Source organism: Saccoglossus kowalevskii, chromosome 22 (assembly GCF_978046115.1).
Source record: "Saccoglossus kowalevskii chromosome 22, keSacKowa6.1, whole genome shotgun sequence".
Classification (NCBI taxonomy): domain Eukaryota; kingdom Metazoa; phylum Hemichordata; class Enteropneusta; family Harrimaniidae; genus Saccoglossus; species Saccoglossus kowalevskii.
Genome location: NC_140662.1, coordinates 13,235,577 through 13,256,599, shown reverse-complemented (window position 1 = coordinate 13,256,599; position 21,023 = coordinate 13,235,577). Strand labels below are relative to the sequence as shown.

At 35.0% G+C, this 21,023-nt stretch overlaps 1 long non-coding RNA gene across 1 annotated transcript; it reads right to left on the bottom strand.

The window, feature by feature from the left end:
• Positions 1-480: 480 nt before the first annotated feature.
• Positions 481-13,651, bottom strand: LOC146729017 (uncharacterized). The gene is made up of 3 exons (XR_014928271.1): positions 13,387-13,651; positions 4,016-4,183; positions 481-841 (listed from the first exon to the last, which is right to left on the bottom strand). It is a non-coding gene; the product is annotated as an uncharacterized LOC146729017 (long non-coding RNA).
• Between the last annotated feature and the right edge of the window lie 7,372 nt (positions 13,652-21,023).

The following is a 21,023-nucleotide window of genomic DNA, read 5'->3' as shown; positions in this document are numbered from 1 at the left end:
ACAAAAATATAGGAGTGAAGTGAAAATAATGATTGCCGAACTTTTTGTCGAATTGGTGTGAATACAATGGTAATGCAAAATGTTCAATATATCCAGGCAAGGTAAATGTAAAAATTGATGCTTTGCAGAGTTTGCGAAGGTTTGCCTTCTGTGGATTCTTATAATTTAACCTGGACTGATTCCCAAGAATTAGAAGACTTTCAGAAAAACAGATAATATGGAATTTTCGGGTATTGGAAATCGGAAGTGTATCAGTATAAATAGTTGTTCTCATAACTCTTCTGACCTAAATTCAGTTTGTTTGTCGCAATGTTTTACACCACCATTTAATATTTACACGCTTACACTGGCACCTTCGTGAAATGCAAATCACAAAAATGCGTTTAACTCCAAACATATGTCACACAACGTCCCTATAGAATGCGCCCTCTAGCGAAGAATCTTCTTTTCACATAAATTTGTGTAAGATCAGAGTGTCTAAACTGTTTTCATCGTGGTTTATTTGGTATAATGCAACCATATAACGACTACACAACCAAACATTATTGTATATTTAAACAACTGTACTACTTTACTACCTGCTTAACATAAATGCTTCATTGGTAGAAGGTGTGACATATTAGAATAGTGTATTCCATCTATCAAAAGATTTCCAACATGAAATTCAATATGCAGCCATATTTTTATTTACATAATCTACCACCTAAACAAGATGTGTAAATCAACAGCAACATAAATTGGTGTTTCCATTTCTTGATTGACATAGTGTCATCCATTTTCTCGACCTTGTATTTCTTTTATTCTTTCTTCCAAAACCTTTTTGTCTTTTGGGATTTTGTTTCTGAAAATGCAAGTATTAATGATTAGTGGCGGACTGTATTTATATTACTGTATGTACTATCAAATTCTACAACAAATCGCAGAATAAAATTATATGTGCTATCTCAAAATTAAGCACACTAGGAATTGTTACGGAAGGTATGTTGCCTTATGTGAACATATTTTATAGACTTATATTGTTATATTTGCATAATTAATTTGACCAATTCGTGTTGACATGACACTTATATTCAATAAATTCACCAAATGACGTTATTTTGTCATACGATATTTAATTAATATATTGAACCACGATATCGATATTTTAGTGATTGTTGTAGTTTGATTTAATTGCCAAGTATTCCGGTATTTACTGCAATTTAACTATTCGCGCACCTGGGACACTTATCTTTTTGTCATTCACTGTGCATGTACACTACTAACGTGTAACTTGTGTTATGAGTTGTGATCTTACTCACAACGTTGACCAAACCTGGTCGTCTCGGTCTGTCACCCCTCATTCCACCCCACCCATTAATACATTCATGTCATTTAGATAACAACCCCATTTATTGTAATACGTGGTTTTTATAAATACTTTTTATTTATATTATATTATACTTTCTTTATAAATCCTTATTATATTTATAGAATGGGTAAAATTGTATACGTGTGTCAAAATGGTAAGCGTATTGGCCCATCATTACGGAGATTTTGGGTTAGACTCGTATGGTCGACTGCACACTCATCATTACCGAAAAAGAGTAAGCTGTACATTTGCCAGGCTCACAGGATTCGTATTTTGGGGGAATAGCGTACTTTTGGATGGGACGTAAAGCTGTTGGTCCTGTAAATTGTTCCTGATCTCAGTGTATGTAAAATATGCTGTTGTTATTGACACAATGACAACTGACTTATTGAAACTCCATCTGTTGTGGCCTCTTTACACGTGGCTGTTTCTGCACCTGTGGGACTATGATTGTCATTCAGACGTGTGTCAAGAAGGAACTACATATTGTGAATATCACAATGGCGGTTCGAGTCTAAATCATTTACCATCATTCATTGAATCTCTTCATGTAGACAAGCTGCTATCTAGCCAGTATGATGAAAGTGGCTGGAAACGGCTATTTCAAGCTTATATTTGTATGGATTGCTCATGTTTTAAAGTTTTCAGTTAGAAACAAGCCGTCGACTTTGCTGAAAAAAGGCTCAAGTCAAACCCTTTTTTGGTACCATGCTTTTTAGAGTTATCCTAAAACAATTATATGTACAATCCCTTGCTCATAGCAATGCATTTGGTTTAACCCAGATATCTCAATTATTAAGCGAACTATTTTCTATAGAGGTTGGTACCAGAGTGGTATTGTATTTCTTTCAGATGTACTGAATGGTAGTGGCAATTTCCTCATTTTTAAAACTTTCTCGGTCAAATATAACATATTATCAAATCAATTGTTAAAATATGTTGGTCTTATTGATGCTATTCCTGGAAATTGGTTATTTTCCTTGAACAGCAGAGCAGAAATAATGAAAATGAATCTAGCCTGATCCATATTAAAAGAGCTTACTCAGCAATCGTGGAGAGAGTGTATATGTTAAACCTAAAAACTCAAAACTGTTGAAAAGTGGGAGAGATTATTTGGCACAAATCAAAATTTTGAATATTATTTCAAACTAACTTTTATTACTACTGATGATGTATCACTCAGGAATTTTCAATACAGACTGATTAATAGAACTACCAGTCGATACTGATAAATGTACTTTTTTAAAAATAACCTGAAACACTGCTTCATTTGTTTTATAATTGTATTCATGTCTCCTCAGTGTATCGAGATATTGAATTGGCCCTTGACAATAATTGTAATATTTCAGTAAATTTTTCATCAAAAGATGTCACCTTTGGATTAAAAGTACATGATTCTAATTTAAATCCAGACTGCATTCTTTGTTTAAATTACCTTTTACTGTTGATGAAAAAATATATTTTCAATTATAGATACAAGAATGTAAGGCCATCTTTTGTAAATTTATTTAGCATACCAAAAGAAAATAGATTTGTACAAATTAAGGACATACAATGCTTTATAATTGTATTCATGTCTCCTCAGTGTATCGAGATATTGAATTGGCCCTTGACAATAATTGTAATATTTCAGTAAATTTTTCATCAAAAGATGTCACCTTTGGATTAAAAGTACATGATTCTAATTTAAATCCAGACTGCATTCTTTGTTTAAATTACCTTTTACTGTTGATGAAAAAATATATTTTCAATTATAGATACAAGAATGTAAGGCCATCTTTTGTAAATTTATTTAGCATACCAAAAGAAAATAGATTTGTACAAATTAAGGACATACAATGCTTTATAATTGTATTCATGTCTCCTCAGTGTATCGAGATATTGAATTGGCCCTTGACAATAATTGTAATATTTCAGTAAATTTTTCATCAAAAGATGTCACCTTTGGATTAAAAGTACATGATTCTAATTTAAATCCAGACTGCATTCTTTGTTTAAATTACCTTTTACTGTTGATGAAAAAATATATTTTCAATTATAGATACAAGAATGTAAGGCCATCTTTTGTAAAATTATTTAGCATACCAAAAGAAAATAGATTTGTACAAATTAAGGACATACAATGTAAAATCGAAGTCTTTCAGATTATATTGGAGTTCATTAGATCAACTACTGTGAACATATATTTATTTATTCTTTTATGTTTTTTCGTTTTCCGTGTTTTTCCATTATTTGTGTGTGTCTTGTATTCTATTATTTTGTGAAATAACAATAAATTAAAAAAAGGGACTACACATGCTTCGTTAACCTTAGAGTCGTGTGCAGGTCAGAGAAGCGTGTTGAAATGACTTGTCCTTCTATGTATCTAATTAGCATTTACTTGGCGATATGATAAAAATGTGATGCTTACACAGACGTTTCAAAAAATCATCTTTGTGAACAGAGTCATTTGCAGACCATGTCTAAATCGTTGAGATTATTGGCGAATTACTGAATGAATATAAAGAATGGTATCCTACATCATAATATTTTTGAATATTGAATAATTGTCTTATCATTGAAATATTTAACGTATAAAAAACTGCTTTTAGATTGTAATAATATTACAGAAAAGGCTTTTAACTGTTTTTAGAAAAATAAAGTGAATGGAAAATCACAGTTACTCACACGTGGTGTTTCACCATTCGTCGTCGTATATAACTATCACCATCAACAAACGAAGTCACAATAAGTAACATGATCAGAAGCAACACTAGTTTCTTCATATTGTGCAGACAATGGAACAGTATATAAATATCAGCATCAAACGTAGAGTGACTTTATGTCCCTGATTTCCTGTTTACAATGATACATATACGGGAATGAAGATATAATTAACATGACATACATGTTGACCTTTTTTGGTAGATGAAATAAACAGAATATAGATAACTTTTTGTTGGACTTTTGGATCAGTTGTAGAACTTAATTTGCCTTTGTATCGTGTTAGGAGTATTCGAGTATGGGGCAAGAAGCTTTTTCTTTTCACTTGTTAAAAAGCATGAGTATTACTTTAAAGGGCGGCAGTCGTCGTACCGCGCCCTGTTCGATATGGGACTCATAGCGACATATACAACGCGTGTAAAAAACATTGTTTATATACATGAAATTTGAACACGCGCTGCGCGACGACCACTGCGCTTTAGAATATTTTTGAGCGAAAGGCTTAGCAATCTCTTATGATGGTCATTAGGGAAATATGATGTTTATCAATTAATTCTTCGACATGTCTTATTCAATGATTGCACTGATTGTATCCTGAACATTGTTTACTCTGGGATTTATGACTAGTTAACCTGTGAAAGAACACACAATATTCGGTCAACATTCGCGCAAAATAAATGTGCGGGTTTACTATTTCACTTATTCTACCTCTGCAAAGTGTACTCGGGTGGATACACCCAACACGTGTAATGCATCTTGGAGAAATGGTAACACGACTAATGCATTAACCCAGATATAACGAGAATTGGCAGAGCCATCTCGATGCTGGGAAAAGATGTGTTTTGGAGCAATGGATTGGTAAACAGACAGAAAAGCAAAGAAAGCTGAGGAAGTATCAGATGACAATCAACCAGTCGACAATGACTAGTTGCATGGCCACAGCCAAATCGCTGTTTAATTGAAATGAAAAAATCAAAGAAAACAGAGAACTCTAAGACAGGAAGAGAAACGCGGGCGAAGTAGTCGAACAACAGGCATTACGGCAGCCATGTTTGTTTCACCTCGATTAATATAGTATTACCCACGATGCACTATTCCAATAAGCGTGGGTATGTGGAAGTTCATAGCCAAGCGTACTGCGGTTAAGAACAAGGTAAGAAATTACGTGACGAGACCAACCCGATTTGTCGTCGAATTCCGGGTTCGGGTATGTTTCATATAATATATATATATATATATATACAAGAAGATCGATACGCACTATACCGTCGAGTGTAGTAGTTATACTACCGATGGCAATAAGAAGTAGGAAGGAAGCTAATACAGTTGATTTATAACAGACGAAGTAAATGGACTTTTCAGTTCTCATTGAGGCACAAAAGTATTTAAATGAGTTGCTAATGAGTACAAACACCACGGCCAATCACACACAAACCATCCAACAGTACTATGATTTCACAACTTTCGAAAAACGTTCGCTTTTATCGATAAATTATAGACGTTCAATGCATGAACGAATTCACACCAAACAAGGAACTTTCACAAACTTTTTTTTAACAACCATCAACAACCCGAATGTACATCAATGGTTCCCCAAAAGGCCCATGACATTGCCCCCTGTTTCACTACAGAATAAATCAACATATGAAAGAAAATACGTCGACTACCAATATTCTTCCCAGGTAAGAACAACAAACACGACGAAGAAAAACAGCACGACCTTGATTTCAGCAGTTGCAACTGAAAACAGCTCCCCTGCAAAACTAACAAAAATCGCTTGCGAACGGGAAGACATTTACTGGTGTACAGTGAACATGGACACAGAACAGCCCACAGAACACAAAGCCTAAACTATCAGAAATTCGCAACACGTAATTCGATGGTATAACAAAATAACTCATCATTTGTAAATTCAATCCTTCGAAAACGTATAAAAAAACATTGTCATTAACAATTTTCATTATATATATACACTTTGAAAAGGAACATGATTCATAAACATAAATCTATTTGAATACATTCTCACTACAAATTACACAATACTTATTTTTTCGGCGACACATTTTATAGCTACGCCCAAAATAGCCATTATTTATTGCACAACTGTGACCAAACGACATCATTATGTTAACATCCAGACATTTTCATAAAGTCTCCCTGCACTTTTTGACCATTAATAAGAAAAATATACTACAATTTACTCCAGAAAAACAATTTTTTTGGTACATTTCTACATTTTTGTATATTGAATGAGGGGTTCAGACCCAGCGAAAACTTCTCTTGGACTAATAACAAAGATGGTCAATCCTTTCCCAGCAATAACCATATTACCAGAATTTATGATATTATGAAATTATTTGTTTCCCTGGGAAAATCACATAGTTCTGTTTTGATTTTGTTTTTAAGGTATAGGCGAATATAAATGCTACAAGATATAAACCTGTCACTAGCACTATGATCCCGGGGCCGGCCCAGAATCTTTAATAATAATGCGACTGTGTTGAAGCTAAAGCGGTAAACAATGCAGTTTAGTGCAAATGCCTACAAATACTATTTCTTAGTAACACAGTATGGTTTATTATTAAAAATGTATTCACCCTACATACAGCAACATCAGTTAATAAAAAGTTGTCAATCAATATCGAATAGTATAAAATACTGTATACTATTTAACTTTCATTGCTAGAAATGTTTCGGTTGAAGATAGATGGGGCATAGATTTACTATCCTGCCACTTTATCAGCGGTTTAGTAACAATTACTTTATGGGAACAATCATTTCCGATTCCGGATTTTCAAACTGACGGCCTTCTGCAAATGGGATATGGACATGGTATCAACAACTATGAGATTATATCAATCCCCAATGACTTCATTCCGGATTTAGTTTATGTAGAGGTATGAAGTAATTATCATGGAAAGAAGGATTATGCAACTCATTTCACTGAGATTTTGCAACGCATATAACCTGTGTATAAACGTAAATGTAAACACTAACACAGCAGCCACATGGCATAATAGTCTTGTTTCTAAAAATAAAATAAAATGACAAAAAATAATGAAATGAAACTCTTTATCTATACTTTTATTTAATATTATTCAACTATATCCTCCTTACCAGGTGTTGTCAATAGAAAATCCAAACAACGGATTTACCTTCCATGGCATGGGTGTGCAACAGGCGTATCCAAATCACAACTTCGGTGGGCTGATTTATGCATACGACTCTGACGAAGTGAGACTGTGGTCGCCTGATACGTCCTATGGAGGAATCATCTATGTTATCGATGGCTGGGGTGGTGAAATATATGTTGAAACGTCCTTGATTGCCAACGTTACCTTGAAAATGTGGCAAACTTCCGAGAATAGCGAGTAAAATGAGAGACTAAGTTTACTTGAGATGATGATCTTTTAAATTATCTTGCACATATATAATCAGACGTGAATACATTTCAGTGAAAATATATTGAATGAGGATCAAATACCCTACATTGCCCGACACATTGAGCCGGGAACAGCTACTAGAGGCGCTGTGTGCAATCAAATCATATTTAGGATTGCCAACACTCAGTTGGAACAGTGAAAAAAAAACAGACACTTGTAAAATTTGGTGACCAGTATAGTATGTACACAGTCTTCAAATAACCTAAATAGACAGCGTCGGGGTCAAGACCGAATATACGTGAATCCTGTATTCCATAATAATTGTTTTCTATTAATAATTGCACTTTAAAATAATATTCATGAGATATGTCTACGTCATAACCTGATTTAGGTTATTACCATATTCAGTGCGCATACTTCAGGTCCTTCAACAACTATGCATGATAGTACCGGGGAATAGATGGTACAAAATGTTCGTCATCGCCAGAAATGAGTGGACAAGATGGCCGACTTCCGCCCTGGCCAGTGTTCCCCAGTCAAATAAACATCACAGGATGTGCCATAGAGAATGCATTGCCTAAACATATATTAAAACAAAATTTAATTTTGAGTTTATATTTTTCATTTTTTCACTTTTGTGTGCTTCGTAATAGACAGGTGACGTTCCAAGCTTTCGATATGTTATAGATGTTTCCATTAAAACTCCACCATTAAATGCCCAACTTGCCGTAAAACCTGATGATAAATTCTACACTGGCCCAGTGTATTACCAATGGACGATATGTAATTGTGTGCCAGACTCTATTTTTAAAAATAGGAAAATGCAGTAACGCATGTGACTGTTCAAGTTTGTTTGCTTCGTTCTGGATACTCTGGTTCAATGAACACGGCGACGCAGCTGACGCAGTTGTAGACGCAGTATTCGCTGCCCAAATTAGAGTTAAAATTCATGCATTTTTTACACAGATGTACGATCCAGTTGTTAGCAAATATAACTGTTTTAATCCAATTAACAGGAAGTAACCTGAATCAAGATTTATTTTATGTCCGTTATTTCATGTTAAAAATTATCCCACTTTTCGAACGTGAACCACTATCGCCATACTGCTTTTGAGGCTGAAGGTCAGACCACAAAATCAATATATTGTATCGGCCGTTTTTCCTCTTTATAAAGAAGGGGTTTCATCACACTGTCCGTGAGTTGTGTATTATTCCACGACAGTCTCGACTTTTGTCTTGTAATGCGTCAGACAAACGTAATTTACATACCAATCGCCGTTGACAACCACAATGATATTTACAAGATTAGTCTCCACATATTTTTGTATTAAGTATATAACAGGTGACTGACTTCAATGCCATCTTAAGAGTGTATCTAAGGGTATATTGTCTTCTGGTAACCACAACAATTTATTACATGGCTTCATATGATCAGCTGACAAATGCAAGTCGGCACAGAACAAATGAAACAAAAGATTACCTCGCTTACTATTGTTTCCAACCCCAAGCTGTGAACTACTTAACATAATAGACTCTCAATTAGGCTAAACAATAGACCTTTAAAGTCTATGACATCATCTATTGTCTTGCATAATTTTGCATGTAATTATAGTCACTGCAATTGGATAGACAGGAAATCTCTACTTGACCAGATCCTATTGTCTATTTCTGGCAATGCGATCAGAGATAGGTTATGTTGTTGACATTGAATAATCTACGGTTCTACATCTACACATATACCCACTTAGAGGATCATTTGCACTTCATGCTCAGTGAATCCAATCACTATCAAAGTCTGACGTAACCATCCATTCTTTCATAACTCCCATCACAACCATCCACATTGTCTATTTCCTCAACATCAAGGCACAATCTTTTCTTCCCTTACAAATAATCAACATGTATTACAAAGAATCCATGTCTACTCTAGTTAACTTCGCCAATTTCTAGTTCTGTTTCTCATAACTCGATTTTTTTTTACAAGATCCTTGTTATAGTTATACTGAAATTGACAACATTTACCGGAGCTCCAAATTCAAGTCACACTATTCATTAAACTTGTCTGAACTGATATGGGATTTTGACATGGAGGAAGGTTGGTACAGATTTACAAGTGAGGCTGGCGGTGAAATACCATCATCGTGCATTGGGGTAGGCATGTGTGGTACAGTATATCCAGCCTGGATTGATGATGTTATATCTGAAACATCGAGTATTTCAAATGTTAGAGTTTGCATAAACACAGGTGAGATATTTTACAGAAATCAGTAAATATTATTTGCAATGTTACTAAAATTCAATGTTTTTGGGATAGTTTGAATAAACTGCATTTCTGCGTTTGTCAATAGGAGATCCTGGATGCTGCGGCAAAACAATAAATATACGAGTAAAGAAATGTCCTAATGATTATTCTGTTTATGAGTTAAAGCCTATTATGCATGGTTGCATGGGATATTGTGCTGGTAGGCCTTATACATGAAAGACTTATGCGCTTAAAACCAGATCTGGTTATCTGTGTTAAGTAGTAAGATATATAATAAAAAATATCATAACTGAAATACCACACCAACATTTCACCTGAAATGATAGGATTTAGTTGAAGATGATGGGAACACAACTATTCCTTCTTACAAACAAAACTGTTAATTGTCATGATCAGAAAACTTAAAATGGAATGACTAAAAGTGTTAGAAAAGAAAGGATTAATTTGGTTTATTTTACAGGGAACCGGAAACCATGTCCACCAGGTCAACTATCGCCCAATGGAAATTTTCATCCCGAATTCGCAGGTGAGTGAAAAGCCTTGAATAGATTATAATACATGTAACCAACTTATCATTCCTACAATGTCTATGCTATTACATATACATTACATTATGCCATAATGCCATTATACTTTTACATTGTTGGGTCAACAAAACAAAAGAAATGCATAACTACATTGAAATCGCGTTATAATATATATTGTTATACATATATCACCATAACGCCATAAATTACAGCGTGCCGTAATTTTGCGGTATTTTACGGGGTATTTTATCCTACCATATTAGGAAATGGGAATTCCAAATATGGAATGAATATGCGCGTAAGCATCCTTTAATCATAAAACAAACATGGCTGCTACAAGAGTTTGACCGAATTCAACACAAAGAAGTTCGCTGATTCTGTTCTAAACATTTTGGATTTCGGCATTCCCATGGTGCATCCTTGGAAGGAAAAGACATAACAAGGTTATTACGAGAATATCTCAAAGTATGCACTCTGACAGTACGCCGCACCTCTACCTCCGCTGCGCGTCGGTCGATACTCTAGCTGGTACTGTCTTCGTGCGTACTTTGAGGTATTCTCGTAATAACTTCATATTAATCTCATACAATATAAGATACCTTAGGTGCCATATATAATTGTGAGCATTGTAATATTTATTTTCCGTTGACCCCTTTGTGGCCAACTATTTCTATGGTAGCACCAGCTACAGGAGATGGTTGTTTTAGCCACAGAGGGCGCAACTCTACCCTACTCCACTGTTTGCAAATGAATTGTCTCAGAACCATTTTGTTTGGTGTGGTGTAAATGATATCAAATGATCTAAATAAATAACTATTTCATGTTTATATTTGTAACTTCTGAACGCATCAAGAAAGGATAAACTCTATAGAATCACTAAAAGGAAGATGGTTCATTTGCATAAATTACTACCCAGATAACCTGGGCGTGGCAAGTTAGCAGTTGGGCTGGGTGTGGTAGAGGACTCCTGAACTTTCATTGAGAAGGTACTTGGCTTGGCTTATTCCAGTGTGCAATTTCACCTAAAAAAAGCTGTAATGGCACTTCCTGTAAATTATGAAGACTGTCGCTGTATTTCGGGAACGAATTTAGGGTTTGCTAATTGACGGGGTGAGTAATACTCTTTGTATTCTGAATTGTTCGACCAAGTGCTATTTGTCATAACAATGTTGTTACCATTCATTTGATTTAAACTGTATATTGCACCTCGATTATATTTTTCTTGAATATGCTTCCTTGAAATGCCGAGTGTATTATGTATTTGTAACCTTTTTGTATTTTCTTTGTCGTTAGGTTTTTCTTTGTGTTTTGTTCACTCGCTTACTTTAGTTGTAAGATGAATGAATTGTAAGAATTTCTCGGATAGAAATAAAGCCTGGAATGTGTAAACCTGGCGATTCTCTACCATACATTGTGTTGTATCAACTTATTTTCAACTTGGTCACATAATGTTGTAATTTTCAGCCCTTTTCGATAAAATACATCTCGTTCATTTGTGTTTTGGAATAATACAAAAATAAAGGTAGGCACACCGTTTTGGTTTATACAAAAAATCATACATATTGAGACAGTCAGTGACGCCGTTCGGACCAAAATATACATGGTACAACAGGTTGCATGATGAGAATTCATGATCGAACGTATTTCCGTTAGGACATTCTCTTTTTATATATTTTTGATTTAGCTCTTATTTGTTGTAGTAAATTGTTCTGAATAGTACCACTATCAGAGCAGGTTTCAGTAGCCTTGACGTATCATTCGTTCGTATCATATCATTTTCTCAGATGTGATCACAGTGATCAACCGCAGCCTCTACTGGCAATTATAATCCTACTACAGAAACAAGAGAAACACCCACATACTGTCCATCATCAACAGAAACTCATGGAAATGTATTGTTAGGTAGTTAAATTCAAACCAACCCATTTATAATTGTTCGTTTCGCAATTCGTGACTAATATCTAAATGCGGCTTTGGCACAATTCATGTTATACAACATTTTTCAATTGCATTCAAATGTATCATTAAATGCTTTTTTTAGGAATACTAGTTGATGCATGTGTGATAAGTATTTATTGGACTCTGTGTTGGTCTAAGAGTAGGATACGTAAAACTACGGTAATAATTATCGATGTCGTATTTTATTGTTTGCCAAATCATTCTTCGATTTGGGTGTAACAGTTATATAAATATTACACTTCCTAATTTATAGACATTATAAAAAGACACAAGACCCTTCTGTAGATCAGAAGAATCTGGCATACGAAGAAAACTGCACGGAACTCAACTTGCGCAACATTGTAACAAACGTGTATGAAAGACATCTTACCAGAATCACAAGAATGACTAGCTATATGGGATTGTGGGACCGTTATTGCAAGACACTTCTTAGTTTCAAAGCAAGTGCATGACTAACAAAACAAAAAACAATGACAAATCAACGTAGTTTGCGCATGACACGATTTAGATATTCGAAATGTATATCAAATTTCACAGTCTCAAATATTTCACCTTTCTATTTTGTATGGAACTATAACACGGCAAATCAGGGCGAGCGTAAGAAACCGAATATATATAGTTATACATTGTAAAGCGTTTTACGATACAAGGGTATGAAATGTTTGACACAAACAACAGATATAATGTTAAAATGTCACTGACCACTCATATTTCATTTGTATTAGCCAACCTTTGAATGTCTTAGATGAATATAGACATTTCAGTAGTTTGCACAGTGCATATGTGTTTTTAACTGAGTATTGAAATTTGCTATTTTTTTGTAACGATACATAGTAAATGTAAATTGAACTTAACTGTCACAAGGTTGAATGATATTCGGCACAAACAATCCTGTCCGTGAAGGATACCACCCAATACCCGTGATTGTGGGTTCTTTTATTTTACCCATAACAAACAGGGCCACATGGGACCTCTCGATAAATAACCAGATTGGAATCGTAAGATAGTAATTGCAGGGTATAACGTCACTCTTATGTAATGAAAACACAATATTGGTAAACTCGATAGATTTAATACACTTATGCAATAGCACGTACAATAACTAAGTGTCTCCAAACAATACAATCAATAATAATAGTAATAACAATCAATACTACAGCCTCTGGAATTCCCTATACTAATGTGAGTGTGTGTATGGGTTACCGGTAACAAATGCCATGGTCTTTGTAGTCAGTCCGTGGTGGTATCAAATCGATGATTCCCTTTTCTTCATTCAGCATGATATTCAGTGGCTTGGTATGTTCTCATCACTATTGGTGGCTTCCATTATCGGCCTAGTAGAGCTCTTTGGTCGGTCTTCGTGCAGCATGGCCCGAATCTCTTCACAACTTGCAGGGAGAGACCACGACCACAACCTGCTCACACCTCGGTCACCAAGGGAAGACTGCCTCTACATGTGCTCCCAATTCCACTGGGGTTTCTCCAGGAGGAGTGCAGGAGTGGGGACAAAGGTTATTTCTATCCTTTTGTTCTAGTAGTCAGGTCAGTGACCTCATGTCTCCAATCTGGCAGTAATTCAGTCAAGTTAGTTTCCTATACAATTTGGCAATGATTCACAATTTCCTTCAGCCAAGTCAGTGATACTGTTCGGTAGTAATTAATTCTCACGTTTTTTGCAAATACGCTGTTTTCCATAAACACGCGTCTATAAACTAGAGTGTTCTGCCAGGAGCATGCCTAGGTGGCATCGTGACGTCCTGACCGCAAAGTGTACGTATGCACACAAATCTTCCTACCTGGCTGTATTAAACACACTGTCTAGAGGCTGGACATGTATAGATAAACAGAACAGACCAATTGTGATAGATTTTCTGACGAACCCTGTGACATAATCTTAAAAATGACAACGTTATTATATGTTATCAAATAATAGACTTATAAATTGTTATTTCCCTTAATTTGTTTCAATAGGCCGTATGGTGATAATCGGATCGCTAATATACCGGAGTTAAAATACTGGGACTTCCCCTGCAACCAGTTGCATTAGATATGATATGATTTGTCTCATTTCTCTCAGTATTGTATTTTATCATAATAACCAGTAATGTTAATATATGCAATAAATAATATATGCAATCATTATTCAATTAATTGAGTGTACAAGCCCGCATTTGTGTATGTCCTGTATATATTAACATCGATACTTTATATCTGTATAGCAAATAACTAAACATTACTAATGGACAGCCGATTTATTGATTTTGTTTTTTCGAATCCCAATCTAAAAGTGTTTTAGATTTAGAACGATTTCATTATTTTGGTTAAAGAATTGAATTAAAATGGAAAAAAAAACGTATGAAGTAATTAGTTTATCGGTGTATAGGGTATGCCTGCTATAGCAATGATCATTTGGTGTGTAGGTGCAGGAATAAAAAAAAGAAATATTTGTGAAAAAATAAAGAAAAAAAAGACTACACATGTCGGAATATATGGCGTTACTATCGTAGCCATGAATAATAATGAACATCGGAATTATTTCACAGTGAAAGATCATGAACAAATATTGTCAGACTAATTATTTCCGTAATCAGAGAGGCGTAAATTTAGATATTAGTTGCTTTTTTGGTGAATTTCTAAAAAAAAACGGGTTTAGAGCGTATAACGCAGCAATTTTGATCTGACCTGACCTGATCTGCTCGAAATCTTTTAGAATAAAGACAATCGCGAGTAATTATCAAAATTCTCTAGAAAAGTGGGTTTATAACGTGCCAGAGTTACTAATGAGAGTGGTGGTCAGTATAAACTTCGCCGTGAAATGATTGTTGCCAACTAATAACTTAATCAATAATGTAAATGACTAATCACATCGCAATACAGTTGTCTGTGTACAACTGCAAAACAGGAAAAACTTACAAGTGTTGGGTTTATTCGATTATTATCAATATATTTACGTTAGTCAAAATTAAATGGGAATCAACAGAAATTCACGTTCATTGCATAAATTATTTGCAAATCCAAATTTGTGAAAGCAGATATACAGGATTGTCTCAGCAAATTTGCTTCATTGTAGAATTACTTTAGTTGCGACTATTGTACATGATATATAGATTAACATAAAAGGTATCAATCCGGTCGTATTCAATCAATAATTTTAACTGTGGAACATGCCCTATTTCAATGGGACAATAGGCAGTTTTGTGTTTTCTTTAATTATAACAGTACCAGTCTCTACAGTATTTTTTCGTTACGAACGATTGTCTAGTTGACTGAAAATAGTTGCCAATACTTTTTAAATGTACTAAACTTGATAACGCCATGTTTGTATAATGAACATGCCCTGACAGGCAGAATATTTGAAATGCGAATGGATTACATACTACTGTCATTGACATCATGCTAGGACTAGGTAAGGTGTGAAAGACTACTGAATATGTCTAAACCAAATAGTTTCTATATTAGTGTGCTGGCGAATTTGCAGTCTTGAGTGTCTACTTTAAACAAGGTAAGTGGTATAAGTATATTAGTGCAGATAGGAGGTTAAGCCAAATAAACACTGTCGCAATCAAATGCAGACACTAATAATCCATATTGGTGCTTCATAGTTAATCTCGACTAGCGAATTAAATAAGAATTGAAGAAGCTTTATGTGAATTGAATTTGAAATGTGTTTATGCGATAAAGCGAAACTATCAAAACTATTTCATCAAAGCACACCCCAATCACAGGTTAAGACATTTCCGACAGTTTTCACACATTATATATAATTGGCATACAATATGACATTTTCAAAAATGTTTCTTCGTGATAGTTTCCAATGCAGCACAATACAGGACGATGAAAACCAATTAAAAGCAGCACTCTTGACCACATACCTAGTCTGTAATAGTTTAACCAGTATGACACGATCAATCGTATCAAAGGTAGAACTCAATTTGGATAGATAGTTCCTATCTACAGGAATAAAATTATCAAACGAATAAACATTATCAATAAATTCACAATGGTAAGTTGTTAAATCTAACATTTTACGTAGTTTAGAACCTTTGGCACAGAAAAGTCAGGGTCCTTATGTTGCGGTAGTTGTTGGATGATAGTCCTCTTTTCACCAATCATATTATCAATTACTGAAAACAAATTTCGTTGGCTAGAGTTCTCAATTTTACTTCGAAAATATGATGCTCTAATTTTATTCACAAGTCGTTTCTGCTCAACACGTCACAAATAATCTATTTCAAGTGGAGTAGTTCACCATTGCCGTTCAAGCATTCTGACCTTCCGATGTTTAACAAAGGCTCTTTCTGGCCCAAGTGTATTTAACACAGTGTCATTATAGTCATTCATTCATGGCATTCATTGACATTCACACTGTTAAAAGAACTAAACATATTTTCATTGAGAATTGAACAATTCTAAAATTGTTTCGACTCGCACATTTGATCTATCAGGGACGAGGACGATTCGAGTTGAAATTACAATGATCTGAGGGCAATATATTGTACACTAACCCAAGGTTCTGAAGTTGTGAGTGATAGCATGATCGAGTGTATGTCATTGATGATTCTAGGATAACTCCGAAAAAGCCATGCTTACTGGACTGACAATTTATGGGAAATCACAGACATGTTTTTATATGAGTAGATTTACAAGTTTTTAATTTCTTAGTACTGTTTCTATGATATGAAAAATGCCTTTCAGTGTGTGGTAATGTCGTACATGAGTAGTGTATTTGTATATGACTAATTTGAGAATTTACAGGGTAACAAGCTACTAAATTAGCATAATGTGTTTTAGTACAGAGCGAGTATACACACACAACAAGTAACAGGGCATGTGCATGCAGCCGCTACCTTGCATTGTCAAGCAAAAATATTGAACGCACTAAAACATTTTGTAATTTGTGGGGCGCCTTTGTTTGTGCAAACGTGTTCAAATGTGTGTTAGTGACAATAATAAACAAAAAAGACAGTGTGCAGTTACTTCGCACGTTACATTGTAGTTATACCAAACCAATCAAGTTGTTCCTGGGTACACAGAGTATTTAGAATGTTAAAGCTTGTTGCTTTGGACAACCGTATACTTTAATATTGGGCACTTGTACTCAACCTCACGCACCCACAAGTATGCCATTCACAACGGTACAAGTACAAACAAGTACAAACAATGCATTTTGGTTTACTAGAACACTCTTAACTTAACGATTTGGAACGTCTGTTATTACGTACTTTATTTACGATGAATTTAAAACACCTTGTTTTAGTTGAAATTTTCAATATACAAAAATAAAAACAAAACATTTTGACGTTTCGGTACGTTGTTTGTTTGTGTATTTGTATTGTACAATCTACCCACTGCCTACGCCGTCATTTACGAGTGAATGGATGACTTTACAATCACAGAAAGGTGCCAACTTTTTTATGAGTGTGCCACATAACCTCGGGGAATTGCCAGTGTACGTGCAGGTGAGTTTGTAACTAAAATAACTTTGTAACCAAGACAAATAATAGCAACAGAATGTACACTGGTTGTTCCGTGAACAGATGATTTATTGAAAGTCTACATGCATTGATGTTATTTATAATACTAGCAATGTATTTAAGTATGTACTGAAAATAACGACTATAAGTTTACGGTGAAGTATTTCAATGTTCAGGTAGTAACACGTGCAGTGGATGGTCCGCATTCTGGATTCCAGTTTAGAGGAACTGGATCTGCATAAATTGACGACGATTCCGGTAAGCTATAATAATTCAGTTGTTAGAGTGTGGGCACCGACTGTGAGCAATGGCTTTGCATCTGGTTGTGCTTTTTTCACAGGTAGTTTATTAAAGCACATTACACGTCACATCAAGATCTAATAAATGGTATATGTGTGGTTACGGGAGATTATTGATATTGCTCATTACAAACTAATGTAAGTGTCAGGTCAACACACATGCGCACAGTATTCACATAAAATCTACTGCCTTTAGCAATCCCCTCTGTCAAGTTAAAGTTGTCCATGTTATGTTTATTTAACAAAATTTGTGATGAAATATTTATACAATAATTGAACTATGCTACTTTAACGTTTGATAAAATCCCAATGAAGTTTAGGGTTAGTTCACACTAAAGTGTACGGTTGTCCAAAGCATCACGTCTTAACATTCTAACTACTCAATTTACCCAGAGCAACTTATATGTCCCATATACGTGGTTGCAAAAATAAACAATTAGGTTGTTGGTCAGAACGACTGCACTATTGACAATTTACTGCTTTGAATCTCGTTATAAATAGAATAAAATTCGGCAACTCAAGTAGACGATCATATTATACAATATTATAGTATGGTATCCTATTTACCTGATGTCTTTGTATGGGATACTATAATTAGACCAAACAGAAGAACACATCTAGACAACTGCATAGTGTTGGTCGCCATGGAGTATATAAGGAAGTAATGACGTACCCAAGAGTACACAAGTAGCATAGACGTCACAGTAGTCGGGGCATCCGGGTATCGTACAACGAACAACTAAACAACGGAATGTTATTGGTGACATTCTCGTCGAAATCACGTAAATTTCATATCACGACTTTATCAAACAATAGAAAAAACTACATTTGTTTGAAGGCAAAACGTTCGTGTTTCACCCGCGGGTTTCTCTGGGTTTTCCTAAGCACGCGAACGTCCCATAGACTTACAGAGTAAAGTTGTTAAACGTGGCGTCAGTTCGCAGTTGAGTATTGAAGACTCGAGACCGGCTTACAGCTTTTTTAAATAGTGGTGGGCGCTATATTTCCCACATTAGTAGTAAACTTTACATTTTATGACCTGTACATGTTAGTCGCTGACTTTCTCTTGCATTCTCATCCAACGAAATGAATTTACAGTGGTGGTGACATCAATATCATATCTTATCAAATGTCATTGAATGTATATAGTGAGTATAGATAGGGGCTTACAAATTCAAAGTATGAGCGTTTTACATCGAAACTGTCGAGTGGGTCCTTGACACAGTGGTGCAAATCTTCCGTGGTGTTGGAGGAACCCTTTGCGATACTGCTTTGATTCCAGATGGGGTATCTCGTGGGAAATGCCGTTCGCTTGTCAAGTATCGGATTCAAAAATACGCTAGGTATATCTTGATCATACAATGAATTACGATGGCTTTCTCTGTAACATAATATTTTTCACGATGCTGACGATCATCACCAAGTGATTGTCCATATTTTTACTTTCACATTGTATTTGTAACTTATTAATTGGTTTGACAAGTCTTACAATGTAACGTAAGAAGCAACTGTGCAAAGTATTTTATATTTATTGTTATTAAACAAACATTTGAACAAGATAGCACAAACAAAGGCGCCCCTGAATTTACTAAATGCTTGTTGCTTGACGCTGCAAGGAAACGGCTGCATGTACATGTGCCGGTAGTAGTTGTATATGTATAAGCGCTTTGTACCAAATGGATTAGCATTCTAATGTTTAGAGTGATTTCCAGTACAATCAGAACACCACATCTATAGTTTCCTTTGACTGGGCCATAATAAGTTGGTATATTGATTCATTGGTATTAATTCAGCAGTTATTACATCATAACTGTTGATGGGAAATCTGGCAAGGATTCTATTTATCTACTCGAATAAAAAAACATGCCTGTGATTGCCCATGATATATCAGTCTAGTAAGCATGGGTTTTTCAGAATTATCCATGAATCATCACTGACATACACTCGATCTGATCATCACTTGATCTTCAGAACCACGTGTCGGTTGACAATATATTGCCCTCAGATCATTGTAATTTCATCTCGAATCTAACTCGCCCTCGTTCCTGATAGATGAAACGTGAGAGTCAAAAACATGTTAAAATTGAATGTGACCAGATTACAGCATTTCTCAATGAAAATATTTTCATTTATTTTAATAGTGTGAACCTCAATGAACTTATGGATGACTATAATGACACCATGACACAGTGTTAAATACACTTGGTCCAGAAAAAATAAAGTCTTTGTTGATAAACCTTGTTCACAATGGTTCACCGATGAAGTTTGGGACATCTGAAAGTCAGAAGGCTTGCACGGCAATGAAAAACTAGTTCACTAGATTATTTATGACGAGATGAGCAGAACCGACTTGTGAATACAATTAGAGCATCATATTTTCGAAAAGAAATTGAGAACTCTAGCCAAAAATATGTTTTCAGTAATTGATATTATGATCGAAAAAAAAGGGCTACCGCAAAAATACTACCGCAACATAACAACCCGGACATTTCTGTGCCAAAGTTTCTGGACTATGTAAAATATTTGATTTAACAACTAGCCATTGTGAATTTATTGATAATGGTTATTCGTTTATTCCTGTTGATAGGAACTATCTATCCAAATTGATACCAGTTTCAAACTGATCTGAGTTTTGCCTTCGATACGATTGAACGCGCCACACTGCTCAAACGATAACGGACGAGGTATGTAGTCAAAAGTTTTCCTTTTGATCTGTTTTTATCGTCCTCTATTTTGCTGACCTGGAAGCTATCACGAAGAAACATTTTTTAAATTTCATGATGTATGCCGCTGATACAAAATTATATATCACGTGTAAAACGGTAGGAAATATCTAGACTTGTGATTGAGGCGTGCATTGATGAAATTCGGGGGACTCTTTGGGATCGCATAGATAGTTTTGCTATTCGAATAAACAAATTTCAAATTCGATTCACATAATGTTTCTTCAACTCTTATTCAATTCACTGGTCGAGATTAACTATGGAGCACCAATTAGTGTCTGCATTTGATTACGACTGTGTTTATCTGGCTAATCCCTCTATCTGCACTATCTACACTAATCAAC